Source organism: Schistocerca cancellata, chromosome 4 (genome assembly GCF_023864275.1).
Source record: "Schistocerca cancellata isolate TAMUIC-IGC-003103 chromosome 4, iqSchCanc2.1, whole genome shotgun sequence".
In the NCBI taxonomy this organism is placed as follows: Eukaryota; Metazoa; Arthropoda; class Insecta; order Orthoptera; family Acrididae; genus Schistocerca; species Schistocerca cancellata.
In genome coordinates, this window is record NC_064629.1 from 576,284,606 (window position 1) to 576,307,784 (window position 23,179).

The window sequence follows — 23,179 nt, forward strand, 5'->3', positions numbered from 1 at the left end:
GCATGACAGAGGCTACTTAGTTAAAGTAAAATTTCGCTAGCAAAACCAGTAACTAAAGATACAGCACAAATTAAGAGTGCGCAATTTCATTTATTCCCTATTTAGCTTAGCGAGTGACTTCTGCTGGCTTGATATGTATTTTATTGGTGTTATTTTAAAAGTAAAAGCAATTGCTCATTTGCTTAAAGTAAATTCGGTTCAATCTTTCAATGATCAAAAGTAAATTACTTGTATTTTTTAAAATTTTGCATTACGTTACACTGAGGTTATTGAAAGTTATTTTTTTCTACAACGAAGTTTAAGTTAAGCCAGTCATTCATGTAACCAGTAACCCCATTTAATTTTACTCGCAAAATTTAGTATTTTAGAATAAGTAAGTACAAACTCATTGCTTTCTGATTCATTTATTTTCTCGTGAACTGTGGTGCTGTGGAAAAGCGTGGAAACATTATGTTGCCACGCCGGTGATTACCTGCTTAAAATTTTTTATCGTTACCTTTCTCAAAATTCCGGAGATTCATTGTCCTGGCGGGCCGGCGACCGCTGAATTATCCCTTTTCTTAAATAATCAGTTTTTTATTTGTGTTATCAGTGATTTTTGTAGAAAATATTACGTGGTACCCTTTATTCCCCTGTGCGGTTTGAGAGCGATTGCTCTATATTCCACCTATTTCAAAATTATCGTCAGTATTCAGCTTAAGTTTAGAATAGATTATTCCTTCAGAAGAATCTGTAATACACTTTCCTCCATCTAACCGGCTTTAGTTTCCTTCTGTAACGATAGCCTTACTAACAGTAAAGCTTCATTAGGCACACACGATCACAGTCATTTATATCGCAATCCAGTAAGCCGATTAGGAAGGGAGAGGCTACTCACTCTCTTCCAGACCCATTTTCTCCATTACTCTCATTAATTATTAATGGCTGACATGATCAAAGGCTTCACGCGAATCGATGAAAAAAGGGGCACATCTTATGTCGGTCACATCAGCTATGGAGCTGTCATCTTTAATTGCAGAAACAGTTGACGTAATAGTCCCTCTGTGGATGCAAATCTGATGTTTTTGAGCAATAAAGTCATCCCGATATTAATAACTTCAGTGACAGTTTTGTAGTCAGTTTTCCGCAGTATAAAATGCCGCAGATTGTCGATGTTTTTCTGTCAGCACTTCTGTGATACGAGAACAATTTTGCCCTCTTTCATCTTACCCCACTAATTATGTCATTTAAAATTTCAATCGAGATGATGTCCTAGAATCTGTAATGAAGCTTTCTGGAAATTGCTTCTGGCCTGGATTTTTGTGTGGTGGTGGCTTAACAATGAAGTCAAAAATTTCAGCCACGCTAAAATCAGTGACAAATTCTCGATTTTTCTGTTTATCGGTTGTATAGCTTCGGCTATCAAATCATAGGTGTGTTTCACAGAGTAGAGGTTCAGGTAATGTCGTGGTATTTCATTTACCATCTCACTTTTGATTAATAGTAGATTTCCATCCTCTGTCCGCCCCAGTAGCTGAGTGGTCAGCGTGACGGATTGCCGTCCTCCGGGCCCGGGTTCGATTCCCGGCTGGGTCGGAGATTTTCTCCGCTCAGGGACTGGGTGTTGTGTTGTGTTCATCATCATTTCATCCCCATCCGGCGTGCAGGTCGCCCAATGTGGCGCCGAATGTAATAAGGCCTGCGCCAAGGCGGCCGGACCTGCCCCGCGAGGGGCCTCCCGGCCAATGACGCCAAACGCTCATTTCCATTTCCATCCTCTGTTTATAGTTCGTCTAGGAATCTGCGACTGCAGTTGATTTGATGTTTGGTGAGGTGATACATGGACACTGTCTCGGCTTACGCTATGGACCTTTCATTGGATTTGATCTCTAGACCATGTGTTTCCTTCTGACAGCAATGAGTGTCCCTTTAATTCCCCTCCTCTGTTGCATGTGCCCGCGGCTAAGGTTGGATTTTTAATACAAGTCTCCATGAATGGTAAAGTAAAATTCTATGGTTTTAGTTACTTCACTGGTTTTATGTGAGTTATTAGACATGTTCTTAAGCGGGTTGTAGGAAGTCTGGTCCACCAGTCGGCTTCTGACTTGAAATTGTCGAGTGAACATAGGCAGTTGGTACATGTTGCTCTGACATGTCATATAAGCCTTTGTCGTCTAGATAGGACACGTTTAACGTTCATTGACCTCTGTATCTTTTTGCGAGCTGTGTGTTTAGGTTTAACGTTACATATAATGCACAATGATCTGAAAAGGGAGCAGATGTAACGTCTGTAGTGAACACCGTTTGGCGAATGTTCTCTGTTATGTACATTCTATCAATTCGGCTTGCCGAAGTCGACCGCAGGAATGAATATTTCACACCTGTGGGGTGTTTTAAGTCCCATGCATCCTTGAGTCTTAAGTTATTCACAGGTCTTGTAATTATTTGCAGTAGTTAAAATTCAGTCGCTCGTCTTCCGGATGAGGTACACAGATAAAGTGGTCTACTGTAAGTGGGTTAGACGTTTTTTTCAGAGACGATAAATTATTTCATTTGTAAAGGAGGCAGTTCATTCTGCCTTTTTGCTGCTCCCAGATGGGTCGTAAACGTTTAGAAGGATGACATCATGATTTTTGCAAGCTATCCCTCTCCCCTCTGGCTCTCCCCCTACCTATCTTTACTGTGAAAACCGCACATCAACAGTATTTTCCATTCCCGTAATATGTACGGTACAAATTTTAGGGGATTCTCCCTGTACGCAATGTGCGCGAGTGTCTCTCTCTCTCTCTCACTCTCTCTCTCTCACTCTCTCTCTCTCACTCTGTCTGTGTGTGTGTGTGTGTGTGTGTGTGTCTGTGTGTGTGTATGTCTGTAATTGTTTCTGGCCTACACTTACGTCATTTCAAAGCTACTCATTTGTAGATGATATTCATATAGTGTATTGAACAGACTATACTTAACAAAATTTTATTCCTTTTCTTACATGACACTCATCAATAATTTTGTTTTCCTAGCAGCTGCGCCATATAGCACGCTGTTGCTATTGTTTAAGCTCTGGAGGATTACAAATCTCATGTTTCTGTCCTGTAGACATGCGTGCAGGTTTCTGTGTGAAGAAGTTTACGTTCATCCACTACAGCAAGCCGTGCGTCTTTGAAGATCACACCATAGGAATGTGACATAATTCCCAAGTACACCTGATGTGGCTCCAGCTTACCGTTATGAGACATATATACTTCACATACCTACGAAGACATCTAAGTGGGGGAAGGAGGGAGGGGGAAGAAGCCAATTGGAGAAAGGGAGTGTGAGGGGAGGGGAGAGGGTAGGGTTGGGTGTGCAAACCCGGGGAGGGAAGAGGGGGGGAGTGAGAAACTGGGAGAGAGGAGGAGGGGTAGGAGAAAGGAAGGTGAGGAAGGAGAGAGGGAGCCCTGGAGGAAAAGGGGGAAGGAAGAGGAGGATTAGATCTGACAGGAGGGGTATATAGAGGGAACGAAGACATCATCAGGAAGGGGGAGTTGGTGGAAGCTACCTTGGACAAGGATGTGGAGAGTGTGAAGATGGAGAGCAGGTGGGATGCAAGTGCAGGTGCGGCAGCGGGCTGGGGTGGGAGAGGATGGGAGAGACAAGTGGGTGTGGAGGAACAAGCCAACGGGAGGTGTAAAGGATCTCTATCTGTTTGAGGAAAAGGAGGAGGTGTGGGAAAGGAATCAAGTCTTAAGGGATCTGCATTGGGGGTGGGAGACAGATGCGATTGGCAAGGCGGAGCACATTGCGGTCAAGGATTTGAAGGGACTTATAGTATATGGGAGGGGCAGATATCCAGGCAGGATGGGCATAACAAAGGATGGGGTGGATGAAAGACTTATAAGTGTGGAGGATAGTGAAGGGGGTCGAAATCCCATGTTCGGCCTGAGAGGAGTTTGAGGAGGCGGAGACGGGTTCATGCCTTGGCTTGGACTGTCTGGAGATGGGGGTTCCAGGAAATGTGGCGGCCGAGGGTGACGCCGAGGTACTTGAGGGTGTGGGTGAGGGTAATGGGACAGCTGTAGATGGTGATGTAGAAATCCAGGAGACAGAAGGAAGGGGTGGTGTCGCCTACGATAATTGCCTGGGATACGGAAGGACTGACTGTGAGCAGCCAAGGGTTGCACCAAGCAATGAACAGGTCAAGATCGGATTGGAGAAGGCATTGGGAGCGTTGAAGGGTGGGGGCGAGGGCAAGGAAGGAGTTGTCATCGGCATATTGGAGGAGATGGATGGGGATTAGGAGTAACGGCATGTCCGCAGTGTAGAGAAGGTAGAGAAGAGGGGAAAGGACGGAACCTTGGGGCACACCGACAGAGGGGTAGAAAGTATAGGAATCGGTGTTGTGTAAGGTAACATAGGAATGTTGATGAAAGAGTAAGGAGGCGATCAGACGGACGTAATTGATAGGAAGGGTGAAGGTTTGGAGCTTGAAGAGGAAACCGGAGTACCATACACGGTCGTAAGCACGTTCGAGGTCGAGAGAGTGGAAGATGGCGGAGCGACGGGAGTTCTGTTAGCCAGAGAGGAGGTGAGTGAGATGAACGAGAAGGTCATCAGCAGAGAAGGAGGGTCGGAAGCCACACTGGATGAGGTTGAGGAGGTGGTGCACGTGGAGGTGCTGGTTGGGGATCACTTAAGAAGGTTCACCTATAAAGACTACTCTCCAGAATTATGCACAATATGTTTTCTATGACGTTTGTCGTGTATACCTTCTGTATTTTTTAACCAATAACAAAATTCGTTGGTTCTACATCTACAGCCGGCCGGAGTGGCCGTGCGATTCTAGGCGCTACAGTCTGGGACCGAGCGACCGCTACGGTCGCAGGTTCGAATTCTGCCTCGGGTATGGATGTGTGTGATGTCCTTAGGTTAGTTAGGTTTAATTAGTTCTAAGTTATAGGCGACTGATGACCTCAGAAGTTAAGTCGCATAGTGCTCAGAGCCATTTGAGCCATTTTACATCTACATCTACATTTACAAGTATATACCGCAGTGCACTGTGTATACCATGGAGATGTCATTTCAAACATATTCAACTGATTTTCTTCCGTGCCCTATTCACTTATACACCCAGGCAAGACTGACTAACAACAAGCCTTGTTACGCTCTTTTATCTCTGAGCGGGGTATATGGTGGCGACAGCATATTTGTCATGTAGTCTTCACCTTGTGCCTGCATTGTACTTTTACTCGACAGGATCTAGCGAGGAAAACACATTTACTTTTAAAGGTTCCACTATAAGTTCCCGAGCCATCCCTGTTACGCTTTCATACGTACAGACTGTAGAAGTTCGTCGCGGAGTTCTCTCGATGCCTGGTGACGTGTCTTCTTGATAAGAACTCCAACTCTGCAGCACTACTCTACAATTGATTGCACTGGCAACTTGTACTATATTTCCTTTACAGAGCCACAGCAATTTCCGACGATCGATCCTAAATATCTGACTCTGCCACTCAGCTTCCCCACTACTGAATTTAAGAGTTCGTCTCATTTCTTCTCGTATCTTACCATTACACACAAATTTTAACTCATGTTATGGGACCCAGAATCTTATCACTAACCATCTGATGCCGTATTATCGATTTATTTCTCATCTTGCATTTATGCACAATTAAAGAATTTTCACTCGTTAAACCAAGCCGAAATCTGATTCATGTGTTTCTGTATGTCCTCATAATCCTTCAGGTAAGCATATCTGTGAGGTTCAGTATGGTCGTTATCTTGGCAACAACAATTTTGTTTAGTGTCTAACGCCGTTCTGATACTCAGAAAAGCGGCATCTAACGGTTCATTAGCCTCTACACTCTGCTATCTTCTAAAGTAGTCTATGTCTGCATCTATGTACCTACTATGTATCATTAGAATGAGATTTTCACTCTGCAGCGGAGTGTGCACTGATATGAAACTTCCTTGCAGATTAAAACTGTGTGCCGCACCGAGAGTCGAGACCTTTGCCTTTCGCGGGCAAGTAATGTACCACTACTTATCAGTTTCTTTCCTGTTCACTAGTGCCGTACGAGCCCTAATTTCTCTTATATTTGTGGTCCTTACGTGAAATGTTCATTGGCGGTAGTAAAATCGTTCTGCAATGTTCAAAATGCTGGTTCTCTCAATTTTCTCAATAGCCTTCGTCGAAAAGAACACCGCCTTCCCTCCCTCCAGTAATTCCCTCTTGAGGTCCCGAAATATCTCTGTAATACTCGCGTATTGATTGAACCTACCGGTAACAAATCTAACAGCCCACCTCTGAATTGCGTCGATGTATTCTTTTAATCTGACCTGGTGGTAAATCTGTCTTAACGTTCAAAGTTAAAATATGAATCCTGCAAGAACTGGACGCTAGTGATAGGGATGTGTAAGTCTGTGCATCTTTTATTTTACTCTTTTCCCTTAGCTGCTCTCTCTTCGTGTCATTTCGTACGGTCAACTGCGGGAGAGATTCTAGGTAAATGTGAAAAGGTGAACGGGTCAGTTCCACAGTGCAGTCAATGAAAAATCAAATAGTAATTCTGCTAGTGCCGGTGCTTTGTTCATGATGGGCAGGCGAAATTATCTTTCAGTTCATAGGCTGCTTATTAAAGTAAATCTCGTTTTTGTGAGTGTGGCTGTCAAAATCAGTGTGACAGAATTCTCATCAGCAAGTACTTGTGTAAATGCGGAATTTAATATTTTGGTTCTCTGACTATTGACTTCAGTGAAGCACTAGACGAGAGACTGATTAGAAAGTTTGAATTTGTTCGTAGCTATTACATATATTACATACCAATATGACCAGAAATTCTTAGGACTATCTGCCAGAATAAGTGCCATTGCTTTTCCTTTCTTTAATGTTCACGACTTTTCCGCCCAGTGTTACTCTTAGATAATTTATATAGCTTCAATCAGTATGAAATACGGTAAATAACAACAGTTGCGAAGAACGTTTCTGTCAAGGAAAGTATACTTTCATGTCACGATTTTCACGCGGTAGCGGAAAACGAGTTGTGGGAACAAAGTTTAGTGGATCCGTTTGGCGAGGAAGGCGGCCACGACTGGCTCCGCTGTGTCCGGCTCGGTGCTTTGATTTACGGTAATTACACGCGCCGGACATCGCTTCTTTTGTCTTGGAAAACAGTTCCGAAACTCCATTACTGGACGGCCACTCATTTTACAGCCGCAGTGGCTCTCCGCAGGAATTAGCGCCGTTTCGGATTCCAGACCACGAGAGGCGGCGTGCGCGTGAGCAGAACTCACCAAAACAATTCATTTTGAGAATTACGCTCCGCAAATTAACAACTCGCCGACAATCTTTTTAGTCCTAGTCAGCATAAACGTCTGTTGCGAGGCACGAGATTAATGGAAAGTTGTGTGTCACATTTAGGGTGCGAAACGAAATGACGATCACCTCCTACACAGCAATCGTTCACATTCATACAAACAGCGAGCTCTTTGTCGCCTCTACGGGAAACTGTATTGTTTATCTGAACAGTGTTAAAAGGGAAAGGCTTCTGCGTATACTTTCTATAGAAGGAATCATACTGTCAGAGATATGAATATTTTAAATCAGTGCAGAATAATTATTTCCCGTGTTTCATTTCAGCTTCCGTCTAACGAAGAATAAATTACAACATCGTCAAATATATCAGTCTCTAGTGACATCATTTTTCATTTTTACTTCAGGTAATTTGAGAAAAATATATAACTTAATACCATAAACAGGTCGAAAATAATAAGTTGTTACTGTCATGTATTTGCTTTTCTGTCAATTGATGGTTCATGTCAAACAGTTCACAGCCTTCAACTTTTTTATATACGGGTTCACAGCCTCAATGTACTGTCTAAATGATGGAACCATTTTAACCATCGGCAGCCTACTGTGGTTAAAATGGTTCCATGATTTAGATTCACAGCCATTTTTCTTCGACAGAATCCACATTGATTTTCAGTTACTTATGTTTCAGTCGAAGTGACATTCCCCTGCGGATGGTTATAGTGCCGTTAAGGGAATATAGCATGCTAACATTTGTTTCTTTTCATTCATCTTGATGTTTATATTGGCTAACGAAATTCATGATAAATAGCAATCCATCTCAATTTAAAAGAAATAGATATTTCCACAGCTACGTTACTTTAAGAACAGATTAACTCTTCCACTTTTTCGATTTAGATCACTGCGGTATAGTAATCTGTTAGCAGCCAGCATGCAACCGTACGCACAAACGATATTGATGTATACTTAGTTGGTTAACTTAGTGGCCACATCACTTCGATAGAAATCGTGCAAATAGCCCGCAGGGCATGTAAGTAACCAACCGACTAAGGGTTCATCAGTGCCTTTTAATATCATCCGATATTTTATGATCACCTGGTAACGCTTACAATGATTCTGCAAGTTGACCTATAGTCCCCCCTCCCACTCCTCCCCCCCCCCCACCCTCGCTCTCCCAGGGGGGCGACGGCTCTTTGTGAGTGAGTGCGTTGCGAGTATGGGATCCCAAGACTTTGTAATACACTCCTGGAAATGGAAAAAAGAACACATTGACACCGGTGTGTCAGACCCACCATACTTGCTCCGGACACTGCGAGAGGGCTGTACAAGCAATGATCACACGCACGGCACAGCGGACACACCAGGAACCGCGGTGTTGGCCGTCGAATGGCGCTAGCTGCGCAGCATTTGTGCACCGCCGCCGTCAGTGTCAGCCAGTTTGCCGTGGCATACGGAGCTCCATCGCAGTCTTTAACACTGGTAGCATGCCGCGACAGCGTGGACGTGAACCGTATGTGCAGTTGACGGACTTTGAGCGAGGGCGTATAGTGGGCATGCGGGAGGCCGGGTGGACGTACCGCCGAATTGCTCAACACGTGGGGCGTGAGTCTCCACAGTACATCGATGTTGTCGCCAGTGGTCGGAATAAGGTGCACGTGCCCGTCGACCTGGGCCCAGACCGCAGCGACGCACGGATGCACGCCAAGACCGTAGGATCCTACGCAGTGCCGTAGGGGACTTCACCGCCACTTCCCAGCAAATTAGGGACACTGTTGCTCCTTGGGTATCGGCGAGGACCATTCGCAACCGTCTCCATGAAGCTGGGTTACGGTCCCGCACACCGTTAGGCCGTCTTCCGCTCACGCCCCAACATCGTGCAGCCCGCCTCCAGTGGTGTCGCGACAGGCGTGAATGGAGGGACGAATGGAGACGTGTCGTCTTCAGCGATGAGAGTCGCTTCTGCCTTGGTGCCAATGATGGTCGTATGCGTGTTTGGCGCCGTGCAGGTGAGCGCCACAATCAGGACTGCATACGACCGAGGCACACAGGGCCAACACCCGGCATCATGGTGTGGGGAGCGATCTCCTACACTGGCCGTACACCACTGGTGATCGTCGAGGGGACACTGAATAGTGCACGGTACATCCAAACCGTCATCGAACCCATCGTTCTACCATTCCTAGACCGGCAAGGGAACTTGCTGTTCCAACAGGACAATGCACGTCCGCATGTACCCCGTGCCACCCAACGTGCTCTAGAAGGTGTAAGTCAACTACCCTGGCCAGCAAAATCTCAGGATCTGTCCCCCATTGAGCATGTTTGGGACTGGATGAAGCGTCGTCTCACGCGGTCTGCACGTCCAGCACGAACGCTGGTCCAACTGAGGCGCCAGGTGGAAATGGCATGGCAAGTCGTTCCACAGGACTACATCCAGCATCTCTACGATCGTCTCCATGGGAGAATAGCAGCCTGCATTGCTGCGAAAGGTGGATATACACTGTACTAGTGCCGACATTGTGCATGCTCTGTTGCCTGTGTCTATGTGCCTGTGGTTCTGTCAGTGTGATCATGTGATGTATCTGACCCCAGGAATGTGTCAATAAAGTTTCCCCTTCCTGGGACAATGAATTCACGGTGTTCTTATTTCAATTTCCAGGAGTGTACGTCTTGCTTTCCTCTGCTGCAGTTATTCTCTGTGACTATATATTTCCTTCGACTTATGGTGTAGTACAGATTCCGTGCCGACTGCCTACCTCAATCGTAGGGCCTTGATTCTGGTTTCTCCCACGTTGTTCCCTTTTTTTACGCCACATGTCTCGGTTAATTTGTGTTCGCTTAGCACATTCACATTTTACTTACTGTCTAGGACTAGGGATTTCAAGGCTTCTAACAAATATTTATTCGTCAGTTTATATTACACCACTTATTTCGGGTTAGAGTTGGTACATCAGTATGCTCCCCATGGGTATAAGAGAACGGCATCCGTAAGGGCTCCGTGAAGAATTTTACGCTCTTATCCATCGACATCGATGATCTAGTGACTTACGTGGACCATTAGTCATCCGCCGCGCTGTATGTCGATGGCTTTCTAATTGGGTGTAGCTGCCAGTCGGTAGTGCGGCTGAACGCGAGCTCCAAGACGCCACATGAGGAACCTCCTGATGAACGCTACCCATAACTTCCCATCCTCCCCTTCAAAATGCGAGTCATTTACTTCTGTAGTCGAACCATAGTTTTTTTCTGACCCAAAACATTACCTGGGCACCAAGCACCTGGACGCTGTTGTACAGTTCCGGTTTTTAGGGCCCTTCGTTGATAAAGAGCTGGATCTCCCATAGTACTAAACTACAGACAAGATGCATGCGAAAAATTACGCTCTACTTCTTTGCCTGCATCCCTTCCGTGCGCACTGCAGCACTCTCCCCCATTTTTACTCGGCCTGGTCTCATCCTGACTGGAGTATGCTTGTCAGGGTTATGGCTCAGCAACAACTCCAGCTTTGAAATTCCTGGATCAAGTCCATCATCATGGAGAAAGACTAGAGACTGGCACCATATGGACTAGTCCTGTGGAAGGTCTCCTTGGCAAAATGGGATTCTTTCCTCTTCGTTTTCAACAGTGCCAACTCTTACTCACTTTTGCAATCACCATCTGACAATTTCCTTTTCATCCTGGTTATCAAATTAGTTTGGCATTCAAGGGGCTTCGACCCTCTGACATTCGCCCTTGGGTAGGATTGGCAGCTGTTATGAGTCTCAGGAACCTATGCCACAACAGCCGCCGAACACCCTTAGAACGTGCTCACCATGTTTTCCTGTACATCTCCTTTGGTTAGCACCCAGACCACAAATTATGACCGATCTATTTCAAGGACCTAAGGTTTCATTCGCTCCCGTGGCGTTTCAAAGTCTGTTCTTCTCAGTTCTTGAGGAGCAAGAGTGTGATACCATCACTTATACTGGTGGCTGTAAAATCAGGGATAGGACGGAATATGCTTTTATGTCCTCGCCTGTTAGGAGCTACATTTGTGGCAGGGAACGTATATTGTTTTAACGGTGGAGCTGATAGCCATGAATAGAGCCGTACGTTTAATTAAACCTACCTCCCTCGAAAGCGCTTGCATTTGTAGTTACTCCATGTGCAGTCTCCAGGCCACTGATAGATATTACTGTTGTCAGCCTGCGGTATCTGATACACATGACCGTCTCTCTGACCTTAGTCAAACTGCCTGCTCTGTTCTCTTCTCTGGGTCATATGTAACGTGGGGATCCCACGGAATGAACTCTCCGACCGTTTGACTTGCGAAGTGATTACTCATCCTACATTTGCTTTGACTATCCCAGATGCGGAATTGCGGGATCAAATAAGTCCTATCCTAACTAGGAGGTAGAGTAACATCTGGTGGGATACTGTCGCCCCTATTGAAGTCCAATATCTGGGGATTACTACTGCATGAAGCTCCTCCTACGGTTCCTTCTAGAAGGAATACACTATTATATGTCGCCTCTGCATCTATCACACCAGATTAACCCGTAGTTTCACTTTATGTAGCGAGACACTCCCACATTGCTGTTGCTTTCCTTATGCAGTTCCCACTCCTTCTGACTCTCCATGCTCAGCATGGTCTTCCGCATTCCTTTCCTCGAGTACTGGCGGACGACTCACGGAAGCTTGAGCTGGTTCTCCGTTTCTTACTGAAGGTGATTTTTATTCTCCGAAATATTGTTTTAAACCACTTTCAGGGTGCGGGAAGGGTGGGAGGTTGGGGGAAACTATCGACCTTACTTCCTTTCCCAGCTGTCATGATCATTCGTCTTTTATCCTGTTTCAACTGGCTTTAGATGCGGTTAGTCATTTTATTGTCACACCCTAATTTTCGTTTGAGGCTTAGCACTTCGGTTAATTGTGGATGCTATGCCCCTCTCTAACACTTTGATTATAACGAATGAGGGGTGGGTCAGCTATGGGAGGGGTGACCCTGGTCTCATGCAGAGCACTAGAGAAGTGCGTGGTCCCACCGGTCTACTGACCTAATTATTTCTCTCAACTTCTTTTGTTACTGTTACTCAAACTGATTTCCACTATTACGAATCTCCGTGCTACGAGCCATTCTTTACTCTGTAAACGACTTTGCTCTCAATCGGGTTGGCGGGGTGTTGGATGCGGGTGGGATCTCCCTTGCCACAGATTAGCCTCTCCGGTCTGGTACGAGGTACCGGCCCAATCCACAAAATGGTTCAAATGGCTCTGAGCACTATGGGATTCAACTGCTGTGGTCATCAGTCCCCTAGAACTTAGAACTATTTAAACCTAACTAACCTAAGGACATAACACACATCCATGCCCGAGGCAGGATTCGAACCTGCGGCCGTAGCGGTCGCTCGGTTCCAGACTGTAGCGCCTAGAACCGCTTGGCCACTCCGGCCGGCCCCAATCCACATACCGTTGCTTCTTCTGAAGTTATTCCTCAGTTCTGGCATCAAAATTTCTACCCGTGCCTAGATTTTCCGTTCATACATACTTTCCTAATTCGATCAAATTTTTGACGGACGTCACTAACTATAAATAAACTACCTCTTTACCGAGGGAACGAGGACCTCGTAGTTCAGTCCTTCAACCCCAACCAAACACCAAACAGTTGGCGCCTGGATAATCTCATTTCTCATTTTTAATAATGTAATTCATGTTATGTTACAGCTCCATGGTAGATTATGAACATGAACTTAAACAAGAACGTCTGTATACGTCATCTGTTACAACACTATTCGAGGTAACAGCACTCCATTTTTGAACGGAGTTAAATCAGACAGAAGAATCAGTGTTTAATTTATTTTTCTAGTTCTATATCTACAGCTGTACTCCGGAATCCATCGCATGATATGTGACGAGAGCACATTAGAATAGATTAGATTCAGTTTTCGTTACACAGACCAAAAAATGAAACGATTCTCGTGAGTGTGGAATAAGTCAGATAGCATACCATAAAAAACATAAGACATTTGAATATAATACTCACTTACCTGATCACTTGTCAGGAAATGGCCAAAACATGTGAACACATTTCAGTAAAATGTAACTGTTATACTTATAGAATTAATACACTGTCAGAATGAAACATTGTTATGTACTTTTAATAAATTCATCATTCACAAAATACCAATAATTAACTGTTGTGGCCAAGTGCTGTCAAAACTGAAATTTACCACAAATTTTTACTTAAACTAGTCTAATAGTCCCTGTTGCGATATTCATCTACAGAGCAGAAGCTGTATACTATATAAAATCATTTCAAACTCTGTTTAAACTGCACTTTATTTGAAACCAAGTTTTTAATTGTTGGTGGAAATTTATTGGAAATGAGTGTACCTAAATGTTGGACCCCTATTTGGACCAAGGTAAGTGATTTTAGGTCGTTATGTCGATTGTTCCTTTTCCTAATATTGATGCTATTTATTGAACTACTCACTCGAAATAGAGACATATTATTAGCAACAAGTTTTATTATTGAATAAATGTAATGAGAAGTAGTGATTAGAATACTCAGTTCCTTGAACAGGTTTCAACATGATGGTCTTTAACTCACACCACAAATGAAACTTATTACACGCTTTTCCAATCTAAATTTTTTTCCTCACTTTGACAAGTTCCCACAGAATAAGAACCCATATCACATAACAGAATGAAAGTAAGCAAATAATGCAAGTTTTTATGTCTATGTCTCCCACATCTGACATCATTCGCGCTGCAATTACGAGCTTGTTTAGGCGTTTTAGCAATTCTGTGGTATGCCCTTCCCAACTGAATTTGTTGTTGAGTTGTAATCCCAGAAATTTAGGCTGTCAACCTCTTAGATCTGCGTTGTCTTCATATGTTATACACATGGTGGAAGAAAATCTCTTACAGTTACTGTACTGCATATATTGGGTCTTTTCAAAGTTGAATGACTGTGAATTACCTTTGAACCACTTATTAAAGTTAGTGCAGATTTTATTAGTAGCCATTTCTAAATCTATACTTAACTTGCTATTTATTGCAATGTTTGTATCATCTTCAAACAAAAGAAACTTAGCATTGTCACTGTAATAGACCATAGGTCATTAATGTACACTATAAAATGCTACGGAACCTTGAGGAACGTTACATGTAATTAACTCCCAATCAGATGAAGACAGACTGCTTACTCCACAGGTACTTCACGACGTCACTCCTTGTTTCCTGTTAGTTAGGTAAGACTCGAACCACTTTGCAGCAATGCCAGTGACACAATAATATTGTAATGCACGAGGGCTATTGAGAAAGTAAGGAACGATAGGTCGCGAAACGGAAACCACAGTGAAAATCAAAACTGTTTTATTTGCAACAGTTAGCTACAACTTACAGGTACTTACCTCCATACTCGCCGATTTGACTTAGACGTTTGTCGTAGCGTTGTATCAACTTTCCAATATCCTCGTTATAGAAGGCAGCAGCCAGTGCTTTCCGCCAATTCTCTACGCTGGCCTACAGCTCGTTGACTGTGCCAAAATGTTGTCTTCATAGCCAGCGGTTCATGTGAGCAGGGAGATAATTACAGGCTGTATTGTGGGTAATCAAACATTTTCAATTATAAACGATGCATGAGCATCTTCATTGCGGCTGCAGAATGCGGCTAAGAATTGTCTTGAAGAAGAAAACGCATGACAGTTATGTAATGTTGGCTGCCTAACTTTAGGCGAAATTTCTCACCAGGCCCTTGTACTTGGCGGGAGACACACTTGTTCTAGGTATCTTTATGTGCTCCCTGTGTGCTCAGAACTAAAAAGAACGATGTAACGCGATCGATGGGCATATTAGAGACGCTGCACAACACACCTATGCAAAACTTCATCGGATTTTCACTGTGGTTTCCATTTCGCGTCCATTCGTTTCTTACTTTCCGAATAACCATCGTAATTAAGAGAACACAGACAAAGGCTTTTGGCAGGTCAGAGAAAATGCCAGTAACCTTCAATTTGTTATGTAATGAATGAATTAAGTACATTCTCACTGTATATGTTAATAGCTTTCCCTATACCTGAACTCTTAAAGAACCTAAATTGTGACATGGACAATATATTTTTGTAAAACAGATGCTTGAGAAGAGGCTTGAACACAACCTTTTGAAATATTTTTGAAAAAACAGGCAGAAGTGAAACTGGTCGATAGAATAATCCCCCATTCCTTCCACTCCTCTTTCATTTACGGATGTTATGTGAGATGCAATGCTGACTATATCTCAAATTTAGAACCTGTAGGGCTACCAGATTCCGGGGATGTTTATTACTATGTTTCACCAGTTGTCCCAGCAGTCCTAGAACGTTTGTATGTGCCTAGGATTGCTTGATGTAGCCGACCAATAGAGGTGTGAAAGGGTGCCGGACTGTTCGTCAAACCAGAAGCGATTTCAACCAGCATGGGTGTTATCATCTTGCAAGATGGGAGTGGCCACAGTATATTCACAGAGATGGTACGGAAGGAAAGATGACACTGTCATACATAATGATGGAATTAATGTCCCAGTTCATGTTTCTGTTACACTTAATGAATGAGTCCAAGTCATTATCCAAAAAACACCCCAAATACATCACAAATACACATCTGACCTTCACTACACACTTCACACACTGTTGATTAAACGTCGCTTTGGGTTATCATTGCGCTCGAAGCCCTCACCATCCTTCCCCACTAACCTCCACTCTCCTCAAACTGCAAATCACAGCATAGTATGTTAGCAGCTATTGAAATGAAACAGCCACTCACTTTATTGTGACACACCTGAGTTTCTTAGCCACGTTAAGAAATATGTAAAAAATTGTATCTCCAATCCTTAATTTTTAAGATAACTGTTTGTATAAAATGGTGTACCTGCCACACACAGTCCATAAGCTTTATTTCAGTTGCACATAAATGGCGAAATTTTTATGAAGTAATAAAAATAAATACGAATAAATACATAATAAAAATTTACCCTCTGTTATTTCGGACATGCATATATATCTCGAGGAACGCTGCATGGAATAACTGAGGCACTGCAATATCGTATTTATCTGCCATCACCGGGCAAACGACTCTCGTGTAAAATGTTTCGCCTGTACGGGAATATACATAATGGATGTACAAGTACAGGTTGTAGACAAATAGTTGACGACATATGGAAGTTTGGGTTTGGCCGTGAATTGTGCTCGGACAGCCTAATGGTAAGGCGACCGTCCCTGGTAAGTGGGATCTTCGTTCAGCGCAAATTTTCATTGCCGTCATTACATTATGCAGCTGACGGTTGTTCATATTCGCGACTTCAAATACATTTCATCCAGCTGCTTTAAATTCTGGAACATATAAGCAGAAGAATAATTGCTTTATTTAATTATAACAAGTAAATGATAGCCAAACTATAAATTTTATTAGTAGAAGTAGTGTGTAGTGGATGTCAGTCTCAAGTTTTGTGTCCAAAAGGAAGACAAAAAAGTACTGAAAGAATGATAATGACCGTGAAGATTACGATGACATCTGTGACTGACCATCGACAACCTTAATGTGCCTCATATGGGAGCTCTGCTTCATAACACACCTTTCTGCTGAGTCAATAAGTTTAAACTAGTTCCGAGTTGCTCCGACGTGTTGAAATAGGCAAAAATGATTAGTCAGCAAGGTGTTACAAATCCTGTTCAGACGACATCTGCATCATATTTCTCTATATGGGTTCTTCCACATTTCAAAAAACAGGGAACATCACTATGAAGGCATGTGCGTCCCTTAAGATGTGCACATTCAAGGAAAACGTAACACAGTCTTAAATGCATGTGTTTTCTCTTTGCCTATACACTGCCATCCTCTGTTTCCTCGTACTATTGGTGCTATAAAGATAGTACTGGTACATATTTTCAATTCTCCTTTGAAATCTAATACAGTCCCTAACTTTTTGTTCCCAAGATCCACTGCGTGCTGTTCGATATGCGAAACCCCACACAATAATTACGTGTATCGTTCCCAAGTCTGCGAAATGCACCTTTGTCGGTATCTTTTAACTCATGGAATGTTCTAATACGCAACTTACCAGTCAATAATTTAGCCTTTCTTTTCATTATTTTCAACAGCCATCGCAAAATTCAAGCAACAACCAAAGCTTTGCAAAGCCTTCTTCAACTGATATTATTTCATCAACATGCCAATTACTGCCCACCGCTTTTTCAGCTAGCAAGAAAACTAATCACTCCCCCAATTCATTCGGATTATTCCAATCACTAAATTCATGTTTTTGTCCTGTCCCATACAAATACATATGTTACCATCCCTCAGTAATGGTCTCCCGCTCTTATTAAATTCAGGTTTAACAATATGAGTACATTTACAGCTTCTGTTTGAATTTAACAGTCCGTGTAAGAGATAGTTTTACTTCTAAGCATTGCTAGTCAGAGAATTTTACGATAATTTATAAGAACCTAAGGAAAAGAGTGAATGAATTTCCTTCTCACTTAATTTTGTGGTTTTGCTTTCTCAGGTTCTGCAGAGTACATTTTCTCTGCCTGAGTTACTCATATTTTCCATGCCAGGGATGAAGATCACGCTGGCAATCTAAACTGTGTGTGTTTATTATCATCTTAATTTCCGCTGATACTCAAAACAGTGAGTACATATAACAACCTGTTACAAACATGGATGATTGCTGGTTTTGAATGAGTATGGGTGTAATTACAAATGCATGCAAATAGACCAATTCGGGTGGAAGCTCTTGGTTCAGTTTTGCAGCAACAACCTGGGAAATCAGCTGATGAAATTTTCGAAGCCAGCTTTGATGGAGAGAATATATTGCGACACTCTGTTACCACAGTCAGCTGCACGTCCCTAGACGTGTGCCCATGCGGTTCGGCCATTCGAATCCAAGCACTGGGACACATCTTCAAAATTTCAGATACGTTACGGAGTGGGAAAGCTTTGACGAAAGTATCAGGCGTTCCTCTCCTGTCTTACGAGTGGAGGAGATACCTGCTCTTACCAGCAAACTGATATTGATGATCGGTCGGTGCATCGCCCAACCCCGTTTGTTTGCTCATGTACACATAGGCTAGGCAGTTTAGAGTTGAGACTAAATTTACCAGGGCGCAGACAGGCCGAACCGCAGCATCCGTCCTTGCTCTGTGGTCAAGTAAGTAAGACATGCTGGTTCTCTACACACGTGAACAGTGAATTTTGGATGAGTATTAATTCGATTTTGAGTAAAGGTACTCCATGAAGAGTAAACACAATTGTTAGAAGCAGTACACGATTCTCGCGAGTGATGATTTTGGTATCATATTACGTAAATTTAGGTGGAACTGAAATTAAACCCCTATCGGTAACGATGACTTCGCGTATCGTGTGCCCTGGTAACATTCGTGATTGTTTTTCGCGGGGACTGACGAGCTAGCGTTGATGATTCATTTGCTAATGGAAAGGGGTTAACTTTATTTTCGATTACATGGTGAGTCCGAATCGTCGTTTGTGAGTAGTCACGCATCCATTTTGCATTTTCTTAGTCAACACATCCTTGCTGACTAATAGCGCTTAGTACAAACCAAGGGGGACTGTGATCGTCTATTTGCTTACGAAAATGATGGTGATAGATTGCTCCCTGTCTCTTCTATAATTCTCTTTCGTGATTCTTCTTCTTCTCCATCACCATCTTTCTCATCATATTTCTCTTCTTCTTCCTGTCTGCCTTAAACTTTCATAAATACGTTGTTTTTTAGCTTCATCTTCCTAGTTTTGTTCTGTCTTCTTCTCCTTTTGGGATAGGTGTCCTTCTTGAATTAATCTTTGTAGCAGATGAGAAACGAATCTTATGTGAATTTGTAGTGCTTGCTTCAGCCACACTGTAGCTTCAGGTGTTTTAACATGATGAATATATTTCCTTCGTAAGCTCAGCTCCATTCAGATCCACCCTCTAATCTAATTTGTAGTACGTTAAAAGGTATTTTAAAATTTTCAACAGCCTTTCTAATCGATAAACCTTCGTCATCACCTCATTCCGTTTTTTTTTCAAATCCTTTGCAGCACATTGTGTTTATTTGTACTCGTATATATATGGAATACATTTGAGCAATGATAGTCAGTTTACCAGGTGAGTGCCATTATCCTAAACGCATGGCTTCAATTAACAATTACAAAGCAATAGGCTTAAAATCCATACTAAAAAATTCTGAGATATAAACGTAGGCCTTACCGTGATGTTGTGCAGTACTTGGTATGTCAGCAGAAACACTAAAACAGGCCATGCATTGCGATGTGTACTATAGCGTTGCTTGGAACAGGCACTCTGTCTCACTGAAAGCCCAAGTAAAAACTGCCAACATGACCACCATATACCTCTTAAATTTATAAGGCTGCTGGGCTGCAGTCACCATCACAAGTGATGTGCAATTGACAGACTGACCACCATTATACACTGGGGGACAATGATGCTCGATGCAATTCTATATAGGAAAGATAAGACTATAGAGAATTACCAGCTGCTCCAGAAACTTGCTGTTGTTCCACAACGTAAATAACTGTAACTAAGCATAAATAATGTAACTAAGCATAAATAAGCAGAAACACTAGTCACAGGTTACACTATTGGCAACAAATCACTGAAAACCGTAGGAGCAAACCTAGGAGTAACTACCAGGAGTTCCGTAAAGTGGAAAGACCACATAGAAGTAATAGTAGTAGTAGGTAAAACACAAGCAAGTCTGGGATTTATTGGTTAAATCCTGAGTAATATAAGTCGATCATGAAAAAAGTGTTTTAAGAAACACTCGTTCGATGGCTTCTTTATTATTGCTAATTGTCCTGGAATCCTTACTAGCTATATTGTAATAGGAGATGAGTTCGTCTAGTATGCATGACAGCGTGACGTATATGGCCATCAAACTCAGGTTATCTAATAAAGAGTTAATCAACATGCATTTTGCCCTTTGGGCTGTTTCCACAGAAACAACATTAGCCGTCATTGCTCTTTTCGAACAAGACGATTTTAATTGGAAGCAAGTATTGAGCAATCATGTTAACACCGATATGACATTCAATGATTTTCTCGATATATTGTCGACTTGATTTAATTCCAAGTAGGCAGTTTATTAGCACAGTAAACTCCAAAGCTACACAACATGACACTAAGACCATGAAAATAATATATAATTAAAAGCTCACACAAGATAAGCTGTTCGTAACTCCAATCGTCTATGGAATCCCAGTTTCATTTTAAACATCGATAGTTTGATAATAGCTCCCGAACTATTGCTTGCAAGATCATAAAATTGTGGTTAGGAGGGTATTTTTGCATCGTGGGCACGAATTTGTAATGAAAATAGTGGGTCATTTTAGAACTTTATATTTATATACTAATAGGCTAATGCCTCTCTCTGTAGGAAAACAGCAGTGCGTAGTGGGAGAGACGCGGCGTAGCATGTGTCGTCTCTGCGGATAGACCTGTTATCAAACACCTCATTGCTAACTGTTGCTTGCAAGATCATAAAATTGTGGTTAGGAGGGTATTTTTGCATCGTGGGCACGAATTTTTAATGAAAATAGTGGGTCATTTTAGAACTTTATATTTATATACTAATAGGCTAATGCCTCTCTCTGTAGGAAAACAGCAGTGCGTAGTGGGAGAGACGCGGCGTAGCATGTGTCGTCTCTGCGGATAGACCTGTTATCAAACACCTCATTGCTAACTTGACCTCCTCCTAACCGGCACTTGGTCATCACTGGCATCGAAGCAGAACCAGCTTTCATCAAAAAACTCTCCAGAACTCCACCGTGCCCTCCAATGAACTCTCGCTTGACGCCACTGAAGCTGCAAGCGGTTCTGGTTTGGGGTCTGTGGAATGCACGCTACAGGGCGTCTGATTCGGAACTGTCGTTGAAGTAACCGATTTGTAAAAGTTTCTTGTGTCACTGTGGTCTCAACGGCTGCTCAGATTGCTTCTGCAGATGCAGATGCAGTAGCTTCTCGTAGCCCTGTTACACGACCTTGTTCAAACTCAGTGAGATGTTGATAATGGCGTCTTTGTTTCATTAAAGACATTCTTCATATAACATCAACTCACGACGTCCCACTTGAAAGGTAAATAACGATCACGCCCGTTACAGCGTGTATTTAAAGCTAACCTGATGTGCATCCTCATAGTGGCGCTACTAGCGCCACTCTTACGCGAGTGCCGCGAAATGAGAATAGACAACATCTTTCAGATGTAGACACATGTCTGCCAAATTTCGTTTATATCGAACGACTCCTTGATATTGCAATTTTTTCCGTCAGTGTACTTTTGCTATACTACTGCAGTTGTCCGTCGTAGGCTGTTTGAGATGAACCTACATCTGTTGTGTTTGGTTTGAAATCGATTGTGGTTGTGCAGGCGTGACACTCATCTCAGGCCCCTATAGCGTATGATAATTTAACATGAACAGTTCTTGCGTCGTGATACATAGCTGCGAACGGTACACGGCAGACATGTCGGAGAGTCTGCATTGTTACTCCAACAAATCGGACAACTTCATTCATGGTGGCGACAAGGAAACGTTGAAACACAACGGCTCTATTCTGACATTCTCTCACGTTTCCATGTAGACCCATGACACGGAAGTGTTTCCATACAATCGATTGGTACACACTACTTTGCTGCCTTGGCTTACGTCAGCGGTAGTGGTCACATGTTCGCCTGGTACCAGCTCTGCACCGTGTACAACGTTCGAAAGCGACCAGTGTGCTATTTTTTAAGAGGGTGTCTTATTCCTCCGCCCCCATATCTGTAGTTTCTGTGCAGAATTCTACTATACCACCTCTCATAAGGAGCTGAACGCACCGCGCAATAAATATAACCACTTCTCTAATATTAAACCTTTAGTGGCGTTGTCGCAATTCTAGATTTCCTTATGGAGGGGGCCGACTAGATACTACGTCACACAGAAAGTATTAGAGTACCTGATTAAAGCTTGAGCAACATGGAGTACTTAACTTGGAAACAATCCACATCCACAGGAATGTCACTGTGAATACGTTACTGTGACTGAACAGCAAAACTTATCACTTATTTTGATACAGAATGATAGTCGAATTTCAATATACAATTGACTATAAACTTTCACCGTCTGGCTTCTAATACAACATGAAATACTGGATCCGAAGTAAGACCATGCTCTCGGCGTAAGCAATGATTAACGACTGGGCTGCGCTCTGACGTAACCAAGCATTCAGCCGCGGTGGCGTATGGAACGTCTTGACGGCGTGTCTACGTCGACATCTCCTATTCACTGCTGCGTCAGACAGCGACTGTCATTATTTGTGGTCCGTCATGAGACAAAAACTTTCACATGGGGCCTATTGCTTCGGACGACACCACGAAACCTCACAGAGCTCATCTCGAATGGCTCCGAATACCTTAAAATTACGGACGTGGCGTTCCTAGATGTCACTGCCGCCTACGATACTGTTAAACTACCGGAGCAAAACGTTTGCACATTCACCATAATGATCAGTGGCTTCCTCGAAAACTGCATATTCATAGCGGACTTCCGTGATGGAAAAGAAAGGTGGTAGAAGTTCAGAATTGTCTAGTTAAGAGCAGCGTAATAGTCTCAGTTCTCTTTAACATTTGTAGCTACCAACATAGGAGTCCACAGAAATTTTTCAAAGACGGGTCAAGATTCAAAACATGGCAGTTTGTATGTAAGTGATTTAGTGAGTCTGAGAGCGTGTCTTGCTAAAGACATAAATGTGATTAGATGTACATAAAACATATTATATGTCAAAAGGCTGATGGTCACCCATTCAGTATTTTTAAAATACGTTAATTTGGTACATAAACGGTAAGGGTATATCAATAGTATATGAAAAATACGTACCTTTTTATTTCATTAGTACCACTGGATGGCACCTTCTAGATT